This window comes from Taudactylus pleione, unplaced genomic scaffold (genome assembly GCF_031769625.1).
Source record: "Taudactylus pleione unplaced genomic scaffold, aTauple2 ptg000189l, whole genome shotgun sequence".
Lineage (NCBI taxonomy): Eukaryota > Metazoa > Chordata > Amphibia > Anura > Myobatrachidae > Taudactylus > Taudactylus pleione.
Window position 1 is genome coordinate 9,734,853 of NW_028284591.1, and position 19,879 is coordinate 9,754,731.

Genomic DNA, 19,879 nt, shown 5'->3' on the forward strand with positions numbered 1-19,879 from the left:
GTTTTGGGGTGCAAACATCGGGAAACCACTCACCCTTGGGACAGCCACCCCAAAGCATAACTGCGGCAAACAAATCCTAAAAAAAAATGAATAACACCCCACAAAATTACTTTGAAAAAGTACAAAGTTGGGGTACAAACTTAAAAACTAGCAAAATAAGCTTTTGGGGGTCTGCAAGTATGGGTTAGATTTTTTTTGATTGCAGGTGCTCGCTGAAGGTGCGTTTTTAGTTGTTTTTTTTTAAAACTTCCCTTTTGTGATTTTTAACCATGCTTGCACCCATTTTAATGTGCCCCAAATTTACTGGGAGTAGTTATTTTCTCAAAAAAAACCCTGCTAAGTGCTATTCTTCACCACTTGTGCAAAGACGCTAGTTAGCAGCTATTGAAATAATTTAAGTACCCCTAATAGCTTCAGTAGGGCTATTCTGTGGCATCTACATTGATCCCCAATGTTAGTGCATCTTTTGGGGGGTGTTAGGCTGATTTCCCCAAATCTGACAGCACTTTTCGCCTGTTTGCATTTCACCGGTTCCCGTTTTCATGTCCTTTGGAATTGAATAGGGTGCAAGAAAAGTTTTCACCTCCAAAACACGTGAAGTCTGCGAAAAGTACGGCAGGCGAAACCTTTCCGACTTTTCGCTTCTAATTGAATATGCCCCATAGCTGGGATACTTAACTTGTTGCAGAAATGTTAGTTTAAGTTAAAAGTAAAACTGATATGTTATTACAGGGTTGGGTATGATATACCGGTGGCTGAATCCTGACAGCGGCAACCCAAACATGAAGATCCAGACCGGGATGGTAAGCATGCTATCCCTACTCCTCCCCCAACCCTAACCCTCCCTTAGTGGTGCCTAACCCTAACCTCCCCCCCTAGTGCCTAAACCCTTCCCGCACCCTAAATCTAACCCTCCCAGGGGGTGCCTAACCCTAACCCCCCCTTTCCACAGCCTAACCCTAACCCTCCCCGGGGGGTGCCTAACCCTACAGTAAGTCCCCCCGGCGGTGCCTAAACCTAACTCCCCCCCCCACCACCATGGCTACGAGCTAAGAATCCCCGCTTACTGGCTGTTGGGATTTTGGAATTGTGCTAAAGATAGGCGTTGGGATTTCGGGATATTTAGTCTCGGGTCGGGCTTCCAAAGTCGGGATTCCGGTGCCCGGCATCCTGGCAGCCGATAATATGATTACATCCCGCCAATTCAGGGGCGTTTCTAGAGAGGAGGGGGCCCGTGTGCAGTCTCCAACACGGGCTCCCTCCTCTCCAGCTGGCAGCGCACTGAGCCGTGCGCGGCCAGCTCCGGAGTTATAGACTCTGGGCACTAGAGTGTGCCCAGAGTCTATAATGTATGCACATGTCACGGCCATTTTCCAGTTGTTTTACAGCGCCGGACCCCCGCGCCGATGTGGGACTCCAGAGAGGTAAGAAATATTATGGGTGTGCAGTGCGGTGCGGGGCCCCACTGGACCCAGGGGCCCGTGTTCCCCGCACACCCTGCACCCATTATAGATACGCCCCTGCCGTTATTACAGATAGGTGTCTCTTTAATTGAGTTAACTTGCTACTGAGAGCACCTTTGAACGTTAGAAGGCTGCCCAGTGCGGCCCCCGAACTATATCAGGTTGCCTTATACTGCTGTAGCATCTCCTGCACAATGATTTAGAGGTGGGTGGGTTTCCTTGAAGATGTCCACAGAATAAGTGGTTCTAACTGATTTGTCAATTATCTTTGTAGTTTTATTTAACACAAAGTTTCAGTTGGAAATCTCTACAATTATTTGTTGTCTGTATTATGTCACAAGGACCCAAATTGTTTGTCTGCAGATGTAAAGACCAGTGGCATCCCTACCTCCGGGCGCTGGCAAAAAGGGGGTGAGGCCTCATGGGTAGAGAGCAGGGCCTTGCTGCCCGAACCCCCGTTTTTGTCACTTAGTGGGTCCCAGAGGTGCGCACTGCCCCCCTGGGACAAGTCTGTTTGCAGTGCCAGCTCCCTCACTGTGTCAGAAGCCAAGTGCTGCACGTAATGCTACAGTGCAGCATTCGGCTCCTGTCACCGAGTAGGAGTCGGCACTTTGGTGTCACCGCTCGGCGGGTGACACCTGGGTGAGGTTCGCACCCTCCTTGTGACGCCACTGGTAAAGGCATCTAGTGACGTTTGCAGAACTTCTCCTGTAATGCAACAGTCCCTGCCTAGCAGAGAAGAAAAACAATCATAATAGTTAGTCCGACCCTGATAAGGCAAAGAACCTGGGCCATGGTCTCCACCATGCCAGTACAACTGTGGGTGCAATTGTGGACACAGGCAGATGGAGAATAATAGCACTGAACCCGAGGAAAGGTACCCAGAGCTGTAACTGGTAGTGTCTGCCACAAACGATGAGGGGAGACTGCACCGGGCACTATAGGAGACTCACCAAGTCGATGCTGGAAGCTATCTGCTGGGTAAGTATCTCCAGGTTCCTTTTTGCTGTGGCAATCTTCAATCTGTGCAGATTCAATCCCAGCCAATCAGCTTGCTGAAATTCAAATTTGGTGCCACCCATGAGCCAATTACGCCTCACTATATGACAGTTCCGCCCCTTTACTCTTATATTAGTTGCCAGAATTGGGAAACAGAGAGTTCGATGGTGGAGAAGGAGCCAGCAAGATCTCTTGAAGAAAGAAGGCTGCGCAATTAGTGAGAAGAGGCGCCATCACCAGAGGAAAATCAGAAGATTACATGGCAACGTGAGAAAACTGAAGCCCTGCTGTAGACGATTCTTCCTAAAAGAGCTCGCTCTTGCCCTCTAGCTTGCCAGATGAAGACTCTGAGACTCAAGACTGCTCTGAGGCAACTGGATGAAGGCCAGGAAAGAGGAAAGTTAATGATCATAGTGGAGAATAATTGCACGAGCACCCCATGAAAAAGTGCTCCCCAGGGTGCCTCTCTGTGGCCACCAAGTTTGGCCAGAGTAGCTACACTATGGCCCCAATGTGGCACTTGTGTATAATAGCCCACTCAACCTCCAGGGTATTGGCTGGTATATTCAGCTACTAGACCTGTAGTTAATCGGGCATTGGGCCCTTAGGTGGTATTAGTCAGGGCTAGGCCTGTCCATAAGCGGGTATAATGTACAGTACTAGTGATATAGAGCGCACAATGGCCCTGTATCTTTGACACCGAGGACATAAGGCCTGAGTTACATAGGGCTGCACACATAGTGACCATTAGGCCCTGGTATCAGTTTGGGCATTAGGCCCAAAGTAAAAGAGCATCTGTGAATCTGCTTCAGCACAAAGCAAATATGCCCCTGCCCCACTTGTATGCATCAGCAGAGTAGGCATTAGGGGTATTACTCCTTATTGGCTCTTAGGTCTCGCCCATAATTAGGAGGTGACCCGGTTAGCTGTATGCTATGCATTAGGCAGAGTGCCTCTAGACATCAGGGTGTAAAGAACAAATCCTGAAGAGGCCACTCCCACTATTCCCGCTTTCCTTTACTTACATTATTTATATGTTCTCTCTTTTGTCTCTCCCCTTTACCCTCCATTGTGGTAGATACAAGTATAGTGCACTTCACTTGATAGTACCTTGTGCTGATTAGCTAGGCTAGCATGGATGTATACAGTTATACACTATAGTGTTATTGTGGGACTAGTTAGTAGTGTGAGAAGGATTATTGTGTTAGCCCCCCACAGTTTCTGTATGCAGCGGAATACAGAGCCCTGCAAGCAAGGTAAGAAGATGCTCGCTGGTGAGCAGAGCCTGTGTTATGTGTTTCTTTTATTGGGTGGTAGGATAGACGGTCTGCGTGTCCTGTCTGTGTCTCCTCTTTGGGCCATTTGTCTAACACACGAGGGTGACGGAGGGTGTTGCCCATAGGTCGGATTAGCTGTCTGGTGGATGCTGCTGACAGCTGTCACCTCGGCGTGAGAGCCCACATATTAGACAAAGGATGGCTTAGGCACTCGCTCCAGGGGCCTAATTCAAACAACATCGCTCTCATATGTAAAACCCCCACCTAATCTTTCCCCCCTTCACCTACGACCTCATCTCCCTTCACACTCCCGCCCTCCCACGTCACTCAGCCTCTCCTCCCAGGTGATTACCTCCTCCGCCTCCCGCCTCCAAGATTAAGCCCATGCTGCTCCTTACCGCTGAAACTCTCTCCCTCTCCCTCTCAAATCCCATTTCTTTATCAAATCCTTCCGGTTCTCATCCTAATCCAAAGCTCTATGCTCTCCCATCACTGTCTCCCCCACCTGTTTCACCCTTGTCTATCTGTCCCTGTTCTTTAGATTGTAAGCTCTCATGATAAGCGCCCTCTTCCCTCATGTGCTTCTCCTTCCCTCTCCCAACATCTCCTCCCCGCTGCCTAAAATTTTGCCAAATCTTTCCGTTCAGCCAGCGCTGCTTTTGTGGGTATTTACGACTAGATGTGCTGCAATGGTTCTATAGTATGTACCCCTGTTCTATAATGTTTTATGCCTTCTGCACTCTTGTCTTGTTTTGTTTGCACTGTTCCTGTTTATATACTATGTCAGGCACTGTGGACCCCCGGTGGCACCAAATTAATAAAGGATAATAATAATAATAATAATAATAATAATAATAATAATAATAATAATAGTGACTGTGGACAATCCATCTAAGGTAAGTAATCATATATGGGGGAGTACTAACTATAATAACTCTGGAAATCCCCCCCCCCCCCTCTGTAGCTGTGAATGTTCCCACAGTATTCTGCCACTAAGTAACCATTACTCCAAAATTCCACAACTCTGAAATCCCCAGCCCCAGTCTTACACTAAAATCACTCTGCTGGGCGAGAGCTTCATAAATACTGTCATAGTTTATGTTATCCTGTTTGGAGTTAGGTTATCAGCCTCATTACCACACGTATTAATAATTGATTATGTATTGATTTCTATGAAAAATATTCAAGCAGTACATTCAGTATACACTTCTGAGTGCAGAATGAAGGCTCAGCACTATTACAAGGCTAACAGAAACGCACCAAATGTTTGCCGGTGGAATTAAACAACGTATTCCCTTATTAATTTATGTATTTATTTATTAAATGGAACTTTACCAGAGGCAAAAAAAAAAGAACTAAATGGAAAATTATTATTATTAGTGACTTTTAGCAGCAATTCAACAAATGATCGATCACCACCAAGTTACCTTTTTGCCGGAAGTACAAAACCCAATCATCTCCAATGTGTTCAATTCATTCAAGCAACACTTTTTGTTTGCAGTAGGATGCGACCAGGGTTTATTAGACTTGTAAATAAACTATTTTTCCGCTAACTTTTTCCATTGTCTTATACAGGCATTAGAACATATCTGCAAATTAGCACGCAGCCTGCTCTGAGCAATGCCCCTGCTATGGGAAGTAGTGTGTCGATGTTGATGCTTTCGACAGTCAGTAAGTCGACAGCATTACAGTATATAGGAGGAGACTGCCGACAGTGTTGAAATATTATTTTAAGTATACATGTGCGCCAACCCCCGTGTTTTGGTTTGGATCCGGATTTATCTTCATATTTTGGTTTTGGATCTGTATTTTTATTTTTTATTTTAAAAACAGCTAAAATTATGTCATTTTGACCTGTTTACGTGCAATCCGAAACCCGAGTTCAGTTTTTAAATCCGAGTTCCGAACCGTGGGAAGATCTGAACCAGGACTCGGTTCGACTCAGTACCCCGAAGTGAGTCCGAACTCAGCTCAACTCGGAACCCCTAAACTAGGTTGTTGGCGGTTCACTGGGAACCCAAACCCGCACATCTTTAATTTAGAGCATTGCAAGAGTGACTTTTAAACATGATCATGAAGCAAAAAGTTATAATGCTGACCCCATTGCAATTGCTTTAAAAAAAAAAAACATTACAATAGCGTTGGCAATCTCCATTCACTATAATGCTGTCAACATCCTGACCGTCGACAACATCAACATTGACAAGACTTATGTATTCCCCTACTACTGTTAAAGGATCTCTCCATTAAATTAAGCCATAATTTAGCACAGCACGCCCCATGGGGCAATTAAGGTGGTTCCCCAGAAATGTCCTTTACCTGAGGCAGGTGTACGAGATAACTCCATTCATAGCTGGTACAGCAAGCCATCCCTACATACAGAATGCTAATGAAGACGTATAGATGATTTCAGTCCTCCAGCATTGGGCATCAAGATCCAGCATTGCCGGCTTCAGGTAACAGGAGCAGTCCAGAGGTGGGGCTGTAGCACAGTCCAAAATTCAAATAGGGGAGCCACACCAACTGCCAGTGAGTCCCAGTCAGACATGTTTGGAAGGGCAGTTGGTGTGGCTCCCCTAATTGAATCTTGGACTGTGCTTCAGCTCCACCTCTGGAGCCACTGCTGAACAGGAGAGTTCTGTAGGAGATCCATCCCTTTAAACTCTGATGACTGGTGTAAGCTGTCCTTAGTATGGCAGCTCCTCTCTGAACAAGACTGTCATAGATCTAAAGAGGATATATTTAATTTATTGGGTTTTAATTAAACCACTAAAAATTATGCATCACGCAAATGTATTAAAAAGCATATCCAGGACCCGGGCCCACCCCTGTGATTTTTAAGAAGTAAAGGCCCTCATTCAGAGCCGTACGCTCTGAGCAGAGCGCACGCTCTGAATGAGGGCCGGGCTCCATTTTCATGGAGCGTCCTCCTGGACGCTCGTATAGCTGTGGGTCACCACCCACAGGCTATACGAGCGTGCATTTTGATGGCCGCGATGGTCGTGACCATCGCGACCATCGAAATTGCGAGCCGGAGCCTGCGGTTGAGGTTTTCAACCGCAAACTCCGGAGTGATTTTGGCTCTATCAGAGCCAAAATCACTCCCACTGACATCACTAGTGATGTCAGTGGGCCGGCTTCTGACGGGAGGCGTTCCCGTGGGAACGCCCCCGTCAGGGAGGCACGCCCCCGGCACGCCCACCAAAGGGGGCGTGCTGTCAATCAACATTGACAGCACGCCCCCTTTGATCGGACACAACGAGCGAAGGAAAGTCCTTCGCTCGTCGTGTCTGGCGCATGCGCACGACGGAGCTCCCTCCGTCGTGCGCATGCTCAGTGCAGACCATCGACCCACTTGCGAGCGGACAGCCGCTCGCGAGTGGGTCTGAATCAGGCCCAAAGTGTCCACTTTATTTTTGGGCGTGGGGGCTACTGCGCATTCACAGTCAACAGACCCCATGTATGCTAGTGGCCATTGCATGAGAGCCTTTAGGCTGCAATGACTTCCGGAGTTTGGGGATCACAGCAAATATCTCCAATACCTGCTGTGGTCCTCACTATATTTTTGACTGTTTTATTTCACCTAAGGAATTCTGACCCACACTGTGTGTTCCCTCTCTATGGTGTTCGCAGTCCACCCAGGGGGGGGAGGTGGCACTTTTTTGTTTTGCCTAATTGTTTTTTGTTAAAAATGCAAAAACATTCGGAGGCCAAATTCACTAATTCAGAGGTTACATTATTGTTGGGTTTTTAACATGTTTTGCACAATACACAGAAAATGATGTGATTATGACACAACTGTCTAATAAAGGAGATTAATAAACAGATTAAATGTCTCAGATTAAACCATAGCAGTAACACAAGCATTAATATATGAATATATGTCACATGGTTTACTTAGAAATTGATATATAATCTTGGTTTATGGAAGAAAAAAAAAAGCATTAATCAATTATTAATTAATAAGAAGTATTCAGTATTTCCAGTGCTCTATGATTGTCTTCATTAATGGACTGACATAACTACTGGAATATGATTTATTATGGATCTGTAACTTTGCACTAACAAGGCCATTAAAACGCACCATTAATGTTTTACAGCAGTCATGTCCAAGTTTGATGGTAGAGTTTGTCATTCAGTGGGAACACCATTCATACAGTGACGATGGCAGCATTGGAAGAAGTAGCAGGGAAGGCTGTTTTTGTTCTGCCGGGAAACCCACATAAAGGAGCAGAGGGAGGGGTTACTGGTGCCCAGCTTGCCCCTATATACCAGACTGATAACAAAAACTGTAATATTAATATTTTTAGCACCAACAAACCTTGGCAGTGGCTGCTTTCTGCAGTGCAGTGTGACGTGGTAGTAGGATTTTTCAGAGCAGGATCTGTCTATCTATCTATCTATCTATCTCCTATCTATATATCTATCTATATATCTCATATATATCTATCTATCTATCTCATATCTATCTATCTATCTATCTATCTAGTATCTATCTATCTATCTATCTATCTATCTATGTACAGTGCATCCGGAAAGTATTCACTACGCTTCTCTTTTTCCACATTTTGTTATGTTACAGCCTTATTCCAAAATGGAATAAATTCATTTTTGTCCTCAAAATTCTACACACAATACCCCATAATGACAACGTGTAAAAAGTTTTTTTTTTATTTTTGCAAATTTAATAAAAAATAAATAAATAAGAAATCACATGTACATAAGTATTCACAACCTTTGCTCAATACTTTGTTGATGCACCTTTGGCAGCAATTACAGACTCAAGTGTTTTTGTATACGATGCCACAAGCTTGGCACACCTATCTTTGGACAGTTTCACCCATTCCTCTTTGCAGCACCTCTCAAGCTCCATCAGGTTGGATGGGAAGCGTCGGTGCACAGCCATTTTCAGATCTCTCCAGAGATGTTCAAACGGATTCAAGTCTGGGCTCTGGCTGGGCCACTCAAGGACATTCACAGAGTTGTCCTGAAGCCACTCCTTTGATATCTTAGCTGTGTGCTTAGGGTTGTTGTCCTGCTGAAGGATGAACCATCACCCCAGTCTGAGGTCAAGAGCACTCTGGAGCAGGTTTTCATCCAGGATGTCTCTGTACATTGCTGCATTCATCTTTCCCTCTATCCTGACTAGTCTCCCAGTTCCTGCTGCTGAAAAACATCCCCACAGCATGATGATGCCACCACCAAGCTTCACTGTAGGGATGGTATTGGCCTGGTGATGAGTGGTGCCTGGTTTCCTCCAAACAGAATGCCTGGCAATCACACCAAAGAGTTCAATCTTTGTCTCATCATGGTCTGAGAGTCCAGGTGCATTTTGGCAAACTCCAGGGGGCTGCAATATGCTTTTTACTAAGGAGTGGCTTCCATCTGGCCACTCTACCATACAGGCCTAATTGGTGGATTGCTGCAGAGATGGTTGTCCTTCTGGAAGGTTCTCCTCTCTCCACAGAGGAATTCTGAAGCTCTGACAGAGGGACTATAGGGTTCTTGGTCACCTCCCTGACTAGGGACCTTCTACCCCGATCGCTTAGCTTAGACGGCCGGCAACTCTAGGAAGAGTCCTGGTGGTTCCAGACTTCTTCCATTTACAGATGATGGAGGCCACTGTGTTCGTCGGGACCTTCAATGCACCAGATATTTTTCTGTACCCTTCCCCAGTTTTGTGCCTCAAGACAATCCTGTCTCAGAGGTCTACAGACAATTCCTTGGACTTCAAGCTTGGATTGTGCTCTGACATGCACCTTAAGCTGTATGATCAGCCAGGCCTCTAACCTGCTTGCAGAGTGACGTTTTACTACTTCCGGCCTTCTATGTCAGTCGTAGCAGGTAATTTATGTACACCCCTGAAACGCCCTGAAAACGGTGAGGCACGCCTGCGTTTTCAGACCACCACCCCCGTCACCACCCACAAACGGCCTTTCATGTCAATCAACTCTCGGAAGCCACTTTCTGCTCGTAAGCCGTACGATCTACAGCATTTTGGATCGCAAATCCTCGTACGCACATGCGCACAACTAACCATGCCCATGCGTGGTTTGGAAACATCGGATGCGTACGACTGAGCGGCCGCTTACAACCACTCTGAATGAGGTCCATTGTGTGTGGACCTCATTTTGGAATGAGGCTGTAACATAACAAAATGTGGAAAAAGTGAAGCGTAGTGAACACTTTCTGGATGCACTGTATATCTATTTATCTATAACTGTATCTATCTATCTCTCTATCTATCTATGTATGTCTATTTATCTATGACTATGTATGTATCTACAGTCAGGTCCATAAATATTGGGACATTGACAGAATTTTCATATTTTGGCCTCTATTCACCACCACAATGGCTTTGAAATGAAACAAACAAGATGTGCTTTAACTGCAGACTTTCAGATTTAATTTGAGGGTAATTACATCCAAATCAGGTTAACGGTATAGGAATTACAATGGTTTCTATATGTGCCTCCCACTTTTTAAGGGGCCAAAAGTAATGGGACAAACTAAACAATCCTAAATCTAACTTTCACTTTTTAATACTTTGTTGCAAATCCTTTGCAGGCAATTACAGCCTGAAGTCTGGAATGCATAGACATCACCAGACGCTGGGTTTCATCCCTGGTGATGCTCTGCCAGGCCTCTACTGCAAATGTCTTCAGTTCCTGCTTGTTCTTGGGGCATTTTCCCTTCAGTTTTGTCTTCGTCAAGTGAAATGCATGCTCAGTCGGATTCAGGTCAGGGGATTGACTTGGCCATTGCATAACATTCCACTTTTTAGCCTTAAAAAACTCTTTAGTTGCTTTTGCAGTATGCTTCGGGTCATTGTCCATCTGCACTGTGAAGCGCCGTCCAATGAGTTCTGAAGCATTTGACTGAATATGAGCATATAATATTGCCCAAAACACTTCAGAATTCATTCTGCTGCTTTTGTCAGCAGTCACATCATCAATAAATACAAGGGAACCAGTTCCGTTGGCAGCCATACATGCCCACGCAATGACACTACCACCACCATGCTTCACTGATGAGGTGGTATGTTTTGGATCATGAGCAGTTCCTTTCCTTCTCCATACTCTTCTCTTCCCATCACTGTGGTACAAGTTGATCTTTGTCTCATCTATCCATAGGATGTTGTTCCAGAATTGTAATGGCTTTTTTAGATGTTGTTTGGCAAACTCTAATCTGGTCTTTCTGTTTTTGTGGCTCACCAATGGTTTACATCTTGTGGTGAACCCTCTATATTCACTCTTGTGAAGTCTTCTCTTGATTGTTGACTTTGACACATATACACCTACCTCCTGGAGAGTGTTCTTGATTTGGCCAACTGTTGTGAAGGAGTTTTTCTTCACCAGGGAAATAATTCTTCTGTCAACCACCACAGTTGTTTTCCGTGGTCTTCCTGGTCTTTTGGTGTTGCTGAGCTCTCCAGTGCGTTTTCTTTTTAAGAATGTTCCAAACAGTTGATTTGGCCACACCTAATGTTTTTGCTATCTCTCTGATGGGTTTGTTTTGATTTTTCAGCCTAATGATGGCTTGCTTCACTGATAGTGACAGCTCTTTGGATCTCATATTGAGAGTCGACAGCAACTGATTCCAAATGCAAATGTTACACCTAGAATCAAGTCCAGACCTTTTACCTGCTTAATTGATAATGAAATAATGAGGGAATAGCCCACACCTGTCCATGAAATAGCTTTTGAGTTGATAGTCCCATTACTTTTGGCCCCTTAAAAAGTGGGAGGCACATATAGAAACCGTTGTAATTCCTACATCGTTCACCTGATTTGGATGTAATTACCTTCAAATTAAATCTGAAAGTCTGTAGTTAAAGCACATCTTGTTTGTTTCATTTCAAAGCCATTGTGGTGGTGAATAGAGGCCAAAATATGAAAATTCTGTCAATGTCCCAATATTTATGGACCTGACTGTATCTATCACAGACGGTGTAATGGTTAGCATTACTGCCTCACAGCACTGAGGTCGTGGGTTCGATACCCAGTACAGCCCTAACTGTGTGCAGGGCCATCTCTTCCATTGGGCTTGTTGGGCAGTTGCCCAAGGGCCTGAAACTTGTAGGGGCCCGCCAACCTGTGCCGCTGCAGCCGCGACCAGTTGGAAAATTTGTGATATTTTTATAAGACGGCCGCCGGTGCACTGTATTCTGATCTAACCTCTCCCATCCCATCCCTCCCCCCCCCCCCCCCCCCGGTGACAAGTACTCACCTCAGTCCCAGTTTCACTTCATCCGCTGCCTTCAGACCAGTCAGAAGAGTCTCTCTGCATGTGAGGGAGGTCGATGGGCATGCAGGAGGGTTTCATTTTATTGACCATTTAAATTTTTTACCCGTGAATGGGTGGGTAGGGGCCCCAGTGCATTGCTTTGCCCAGGGCCCACACTGCAGTTAAGACAACCCTGACTGTGTGGAGTTTGTATATTCTCCCTGTGCTTGCGTGGATTTCCTCCGGGTACTCCGGTTTCCTCTCACACTCCAAAAATATATACTGGTAGGTTAATTGGCTCCCAACAAAATGTAACCCTAGTGTGTATGTGTGTGTGCATGTGATAGGGAATATAGATTGTAAGCTCCACTGGGGCAGGGACTGATGTGAATGGCCAAATATTCTCTGTAAAGCGCTGCGGAATATGTGTGCGCTATATAAATAACTGGTAATAATAATAATAATAATCTATCTATATGTCTATCTATCTCTCTATCTATCTACATTATCTCTACTTCTCTATCTATCTCCTATCTATCTATATATCTATCTACATTATCTCTATTTCTCTATCTATCTCCTATCTATCTATCTATCTATCTATCTATCTATCTATCTATCTGTGTATGTATATCTGTTTATGACTATCTATCTATCATCTATCTCTCTCATATCTATCTATCTATCTATCTATCTCATATCTATCTATCTATATATCTATCTCATGTCTAATCTATCTATCTCATATCTATCTATCTATCTATCTATCTCATATCTATCTATCTATCTCATATCTATCTATCTATATATCTATCTCATGTCTAATCTATCTATCTATCTCATATCTATCTATCTATCTATCTATCTAATATCTATCTATCTATCTCATATCTATCTATCTCATATCTATCTATCTATATATCTATCTCATGTCTAATCTATCTATCTCATATCTATCTATCTATCTATCTATCTAATATCTATCTATCTATCTCATATCTATCTATCTCATATCTATCTATCTATCTATCTCTTATCTATCTCTATCTAGGTGCATACACACACAACGATTTAGTTAATGAACGATTTTAGTAAACGATTTTCTACCTTGAAAAAATGAACTAAAATCGTTTACTAAAGTTGTTCATTTACTATGTTAATTTAAATATAATGAACGATTTTTTAGAACTACAAACGATTTTTGCATATTCCCTTACTGAAAATCGTTGAGTTGACAAGTCTGACTGAACTACAAACTACAAACGTGAACGCGCATGAACGAAAATCGTTCCTCGTTTGACTCAGAAAGTGAACGATTTTTACAAACAATTATCGTTAAACAATATCGTTTAACGATAATCATTCAAAAAATTGTTGTGTGTGTATGCACCTTTTCTCATATCTATCTATCTATCTCAGGGGTAAAGCAAGGCTTTTGTGTCACCCGGGGCTGAAACTCGAAATTGGTTAAATTAAATAATGAGGGTATTCTTGTTATGTGAATCTTACATTATTTAAAATAACAGCAGTATTGATTAAATAAACAAAACATTTTCACCATAGCTTAAGAAAAAACTGAAACCATCAGATGCCCTTTTTATGTCAAAAAGGGGGGATGGGCTGCACAACCTAATTACAACATTATAAGAGGTGCTACCATGCTGAGACCTGTAGTTCTATTGCAGAAAAAAGGGGGGGATGGGCTGCACAACCTAATTACTACATTATAAGAGGTGCTACCTGAGACCTGTAGTTCTATTGCAGAAAAAAGGGGGGAAGCTGATGCACACTCTAAGTTCTAAGAATAATAGATAACACCATGTTAATTGATAGTTTATTATATATTTTTGATATTTATTATTCTTAGTACTTAGAGTGTGCATCAGCTTGCCCCCTTTTTTCTGCAATAGCCCTTTTTATGTCATCAGACTCCCCCACATATACCTTTATTTGCCATCAGACCCTCAAAAAGCCACTTACATGACATCGGACTCTTCCAGATAACTCATATATGCCATCAGACCTCTTTACATGCCTCTTAAATGCCTTCAGAATCCTCTAGATGCTCCTTATATATCATCATCAGACCCATCCATGTGCTCCTTGTATGCCACCAGACTCCTCCAAATGCCCAATATATGCCATCAGACCCCTACACATGGCCACTTTTGAGTTAACTCCTCCAAATGCCCATTATATATTATCAGACTCCTACACATGTCCAGTATAAACCATTAGACTCCTTCCCAAGCCCCTTTTGTGCCACCAAACTCCTCCACATGTCCAAGTGAACCTTTCACCTCTTACATTTGTCCAAGATCTTACCAATGGTGTCACACCAGGTGTCACCACCTGAGGGGGTGAAACCCAAATAGCAGAGATGCTCTGCTACTTGGGTGTCACTTCCAGAGATGGTGGCACTGAGCGGCTAGCAGTGGTAATGCATTGACACCCGTGCACGCGTCATCCATTACACACCTCCTGTGTCCGGAGAGGCTGGGGGCTTCCCAGCTGCTCCTGGAGAAACTGAGCAAACCCGTAGTCACACCCCCTGAAATGGGACAACCCAGGGAACATGGCCTTGCAGACATGAGACCATGCCCCCTATCTCGTGCATGGGTGTTCCAGAGGTTGTTGCACCATGTGTCACCAGCCAGTGGATCTTACATTAGCAGCTGTCTAGTCATAATTGTGAAAAGTAGAAGAGCAAATAGCAAAGTAAAGAGCAAATAGCAAAGTCTAATATAGATCTCTTTATCATTATTCTGTAATAAATATAGGGCCGTATTCAATTAGAAGCAAAAAGTCAGAATCCGCGAAAAAGTATCGGCGATTGCGGGTTTTCGCCAGGCGGAAACTTATCTCCGTATTTAATTGCAAACTCTTCTCGCGTACTCGAAAACTCAATGTATTGTTATTCGCCTCTGAATAGGTGGATAAAAAAGTGCAAAATCGCTATTTTGGGGTGCAAAGGTGGGGAACCACTCAACACCCTTGGGACAGCCCCCCCAATGGATAACTACGTTAAAAAAAAAACTAAAAGGAACACCCCAAAAAAGCACTTTGAAAATGTGCAAAGTGAGGGTACAAACTTAAAAAGTAGCGAAATAGACTTTTGGGGGTCTGTAAGTATGGGTGAAGTGTTTTTTGATTGTAGGTGCTTGCTTCAAGTGTGTTTTTTACGTTTTTTTAAACTTTACTTAGGTGACTTTAAACCTTGCTTGCTCCCATTTTCAAGTACCCCAAATTTGACAGGAATACTTATTTTCATAATAAAAAACTGCTTAATGCTATTTTTCACCACTTGTACAAAGACGCTAATTACAAGAAATTGACACACTTTAAGTACCCCAATTAGCTTTATTAGGGCTAATCGGGGGCATGTACATTGATCCCCAATGTCAGTGCATCATTTAGGGGGTGCCAGGCTGATTTCCCCAATTCTGTCAATGCTTTTCGCCTGTTTTGCATTCGCCGGGTTGCGTTTTCGCGTCTTTTGGAATTGAATAGGGCGGATCGCGGGTATGCACACGATAAGTTTCTGCAGCTAAAATACGCAATGTAGGCGAATATTACGGCATGCGAAACTTTATTGAATACGGCCCATAGTATTCATTTTTGAATGTATTATCCCAGTTCCAGATACCCCTATTCCCAACCGGTTCCCATCTCCTCCAACACCTGTCTCATCCGTGATAAACCTGGGTTGCTTTTATTCTACGCACAGTATGTCACTTCGTTTATGGAATCTGCTTTTACTAAACTCACCGTTATATAATGCTATTTCTTTATAGTACTATTAAACTATTTATGTTGTTGTTTGGGCTATAAATCATAATGCATTGCTAACCACATTGTTCTGCATACCCTGCCTACAGTAACAGTGTTTTTTACCTGAATGCAAATATATTTGCATCATCATGTCTATTGCTCAGCTACATTTACTGTTGTACTCTTGCATCTACTGTCTATTTGTCTAATTGACTGTATAGGGATGTATTGTTGCTCTAGTTAATGCCAGTTCACCTTATAAATTAGATTGCTCAATGGTGCTCCCTTCCACAAATAAGGAACTTAGGGCCTGATTCAGAGCCGGACGCAATTAGCGCTCGCTCGTACAGAAAATAGGGCCGGCTATTCAAATGAACCGTTCGCTGTTTGCGGTCTGTTGACGCCTCTAGGTCTGAACAAGCGAACAAAACTTGCGGTCGTTTTTTGGGAAACTACGCCCCCTGGCCGCTCGCATCCCACGTCATGTCCGCTATTTATTAGATTAATCGAGTACATCGAACAGGGTATGAACTGCTCGCTATTCTTGTGGTCGGTTTTTGCTACCACAATTTTGCTGTTCTGGCTATAAAATAACCCAGTGACGTGGTCAATGACGCTGCTGTATTAATTATGCACACCCATAAAACGCCCATTTTGACCTTTAAGCACGCCTGCGTTCTGATTTCCACTCCCCGTTTTCAAGCACCTTCCCCTGTTACCACCCACATACGCCTCATCCTGTCACTCAAATTATCAGGCATTCGCTATTTTGCGAGCACATGAATTTCGGCCGCACTGACTGGTTCGCGCATGCGTATAACGATCCGTACGCATGCGCAGTTGGGCAAACATCGCTCGGAGCGAATGAACTGCCGCTTACGAGTGGCTCTGAATCAGGCCCTTAGCTTGATTTTATATGTGTAATCTAACGTGTAACATATATTAATTCATTAATAATACATGATTACTGTGGCAATGAAGTCACTGTACTTTGTAGAATGTGCTTCTTTCAAAAGTGCACAAAAGGAAACTATTTATGGACCTAGGGAACAGCCAGTATGAATACAGAATGAACATCTCCCCTGAAGTAAGACAGATTTAAGTCGGGTAACCATGTTTCACCGGGGAAGTGAGTCGGAAAAGAATGATAGGAAGCCAGTTGCCGAGGTTTATCAAAGTCATTTCTCCCCGAGTAGATCATTTGTCAGGGGACAAGAGGCTGTTTACCTGCAGTACACCTGTAAGGTACAAGTGCCAGCAGTGATTGCTACACTGCTTTATTGTATTTCACACCTGGGTGAACCCAGAGGAAAGAAAAATCGCAGATAAATAATTTCCTGTCTTTAAAAAAATATCTTGTACAAAACTCAACTTTTGCTAAATACAAGAAATTGAGCAATATCATTTTTACCCTTCAAGCCAATCACTTCTATTTAAGTGTCCTTTGAAGATGTAGTGCCGGCGGCCATATTGTAACAGATGACACCGTGCTTCCTGTACAGTGTTTTCCATCATACTTCTGTAGAGGTCATTACTCCATGATGCTCTCATAACGGCAATGTAGCACTAGAACTTGGAATCAGGGACCCCGGGGTGCCCGTTGCAATCTCTATATGCCATGTAGGGTCAGAACTGCTTGTTTCAACAGAGTAGAAGGTGCTTTCAGGGAAGCTGGAGGCACAAAAGGATCTGGCCAATAGACAGCCAGTTTGGTTACCACCTACTGGTGAGATCTTCTAGCAAAATATAAGACTGTACTATTTGCAATATATTATTAGAATATATGTGGGCAGCACAAGGCCATTCACAGATCCAATCGTGGATGGTGCCCCATCAGTTGCAATTGCTGTAAGTTTTGATAAAGGCAAATTCAATTTTGCTAAAACCTCCATCAGTGGTTCTTTCACATCAATGCCCGGGGTTCTGTCTTTTAATGGAATGATATCTAGAAGTTCTTCTTTGATTACACAATCATTTGACATAGTCCGTACAAATATTGCCAACTGAGATTAGTCCTGTACATCGCAAGACTCATCTAGTGCAATACTGAGGTACTCACATTTCTGTAGATCAGAATTTAACTGGGATTCAATAGAAACATTAATTTCAGATATTCTATGCTCAATTGTATGGCGTGAGAGTTGAAGGTCTGAAACAATTTTTTTTCAGATTTTCATTTTCTGGGCACGAGATGGACACTACATCTGTAAGACACTTTTTCACAAAATCACCCTCATGGTAAGGCTTTTTGTTGGGGGCAATATTCCAAGCGACTTGATAAGAGGCATGTGTGACTGTCTGGGAATGCTGGGCAAATTTGCGGAACACTTGCGTCTGTTTTTCAATTTGACTCTTTAAAGTTTTTAGTTTGTGCGATCGAAATTCAGTCTCTTTTGGAAATTCCTGATGAATGTTAGCATGGTGTGTGTTGAAATGGCGCTGGAGATTTGAAGACTTGAAGTGTGCCAGTGCAGTCTGGTATATCAGACAGAGGGGTTTGCCTTTGTGTTCCATGAAAAAATATAAAATTTCCCATTCTGCTAAGAATGTGCTGTGTTCATCCTCATATTTACCTTTATTTTTGCATGTTTTTTCCATGTTTAAAAAGGTTTGGTATATTCTGCGATTAAACAGAACATATTATACAGTCATACACTATCAAAAAATGATCATCAATTCGGTTCAGCAGACAATTTTATCATTCTATTATGTATATGACACAGCAAAACTATTGCATATAAAAAAGCCACATCCACATAAATCACACGGAAACAAGCCAGATCCATAAAATACACAGAAACAAGCCAGATTCACATAAAATACAGTGTCAAGTCTAGGAGGGTTCCTCAAAACGTCACAGTATTCTGACTTCACAGTAATTCACGCTGTTAGTGCATGCACACATTCGCCATGGAGGTAACTGTTGCAGTCAAAGAAAAAGCCAGAGCAATATAGAAAACATTGAAAAAAGCCACATTCTCATAAAATACACTGAACCAAGCCAGATCCACATGAAATACACTGAAAAAGCAAGATTCCCATAATACACACTTCAGCTCCTCGACTTGTTAGTCCAGACCCCTCCTTTGCCATTCCAGCCCACATACATGTGTCATTGCAGCCTCCCATGCCACTGCAGCAGCCCCTCATGTTTCACTCCAGCCACCCACCTACCCCCCTGAGTTATATCAACAGGGCACTGCAGGGCAGGGGGCGTTGTTTCGGCTTCTCAGTTTTCCTATTTATTATCATTCTCACTTGTAGATTCCTCTTCTTTTATCCCCAGCATTTCCTTGCCTCCTATCTCTGCCTGGCCCTTCCCCATGAGGCCATGGCCCTTTTTAGGTGCACTATCTTATGTCCCTATTTGAAAAATGGGGGGCGCCAATGCTCTCTCTGGCACAGGGCACCAAAAAGTCTAGTTACGGCTCTGATAGTGCCCATTATGCAGTGCCCTCTTTAGTTTTGCTCCTTATGCAGTGCCCCCTGTATTTGTGCCCCCTGTAGTTTGCCCCTTACGCAGTTGCCACCTAAAGTAGTGCCCCTTCAGCAGTGTCCCCTGCATTTGTGCTCCTTAAGCTGTGCCCCCTGCAATTGTGCCACTTAAGCAGTGCCCCCTGTATTTGTGCACCCTATAGTGCACCTTAAGCAGTGACCAGTCTTTGTGCCCCCAAAAATAATGCCCCTTGAACTGTGCCTCCTGGACTTGTACCCCCTAAAGTAGTGTCCCTTAAGCAGTGCCCCCAGCCAGGTACTTACCTGTCCATGCTGGCTCATGCTTTGGTTCCCACGCTGGCTCCCTCCCACTGCCGCTACCTCGCTCTGACTGGATCTAACTAGATCCAGCAGGCATACAGAGCAGGCTCCGCACATGCATTGCACGGGTGACATCATGATATCACCCGCACAATGCATTACTGGGAACCCTGGCCTCTGAAGTGATCATAGTCTTTGATCGCTTCAGAGACCAGCGATCCTAGTTCCAGTGATGGGAGCCGCATTTTTTAAACTAAAGAGCCGCATGTGGCTCGAGAGCCGCGGGTTGGCCACCCCTGGCTTAGTACATCTCCCCCTCAGTATCTTGGGTGCCAGAGCACAAGGGTGAGAATGTAACCCCTGCTGCCTGTTCTGCCAAAGGCAATA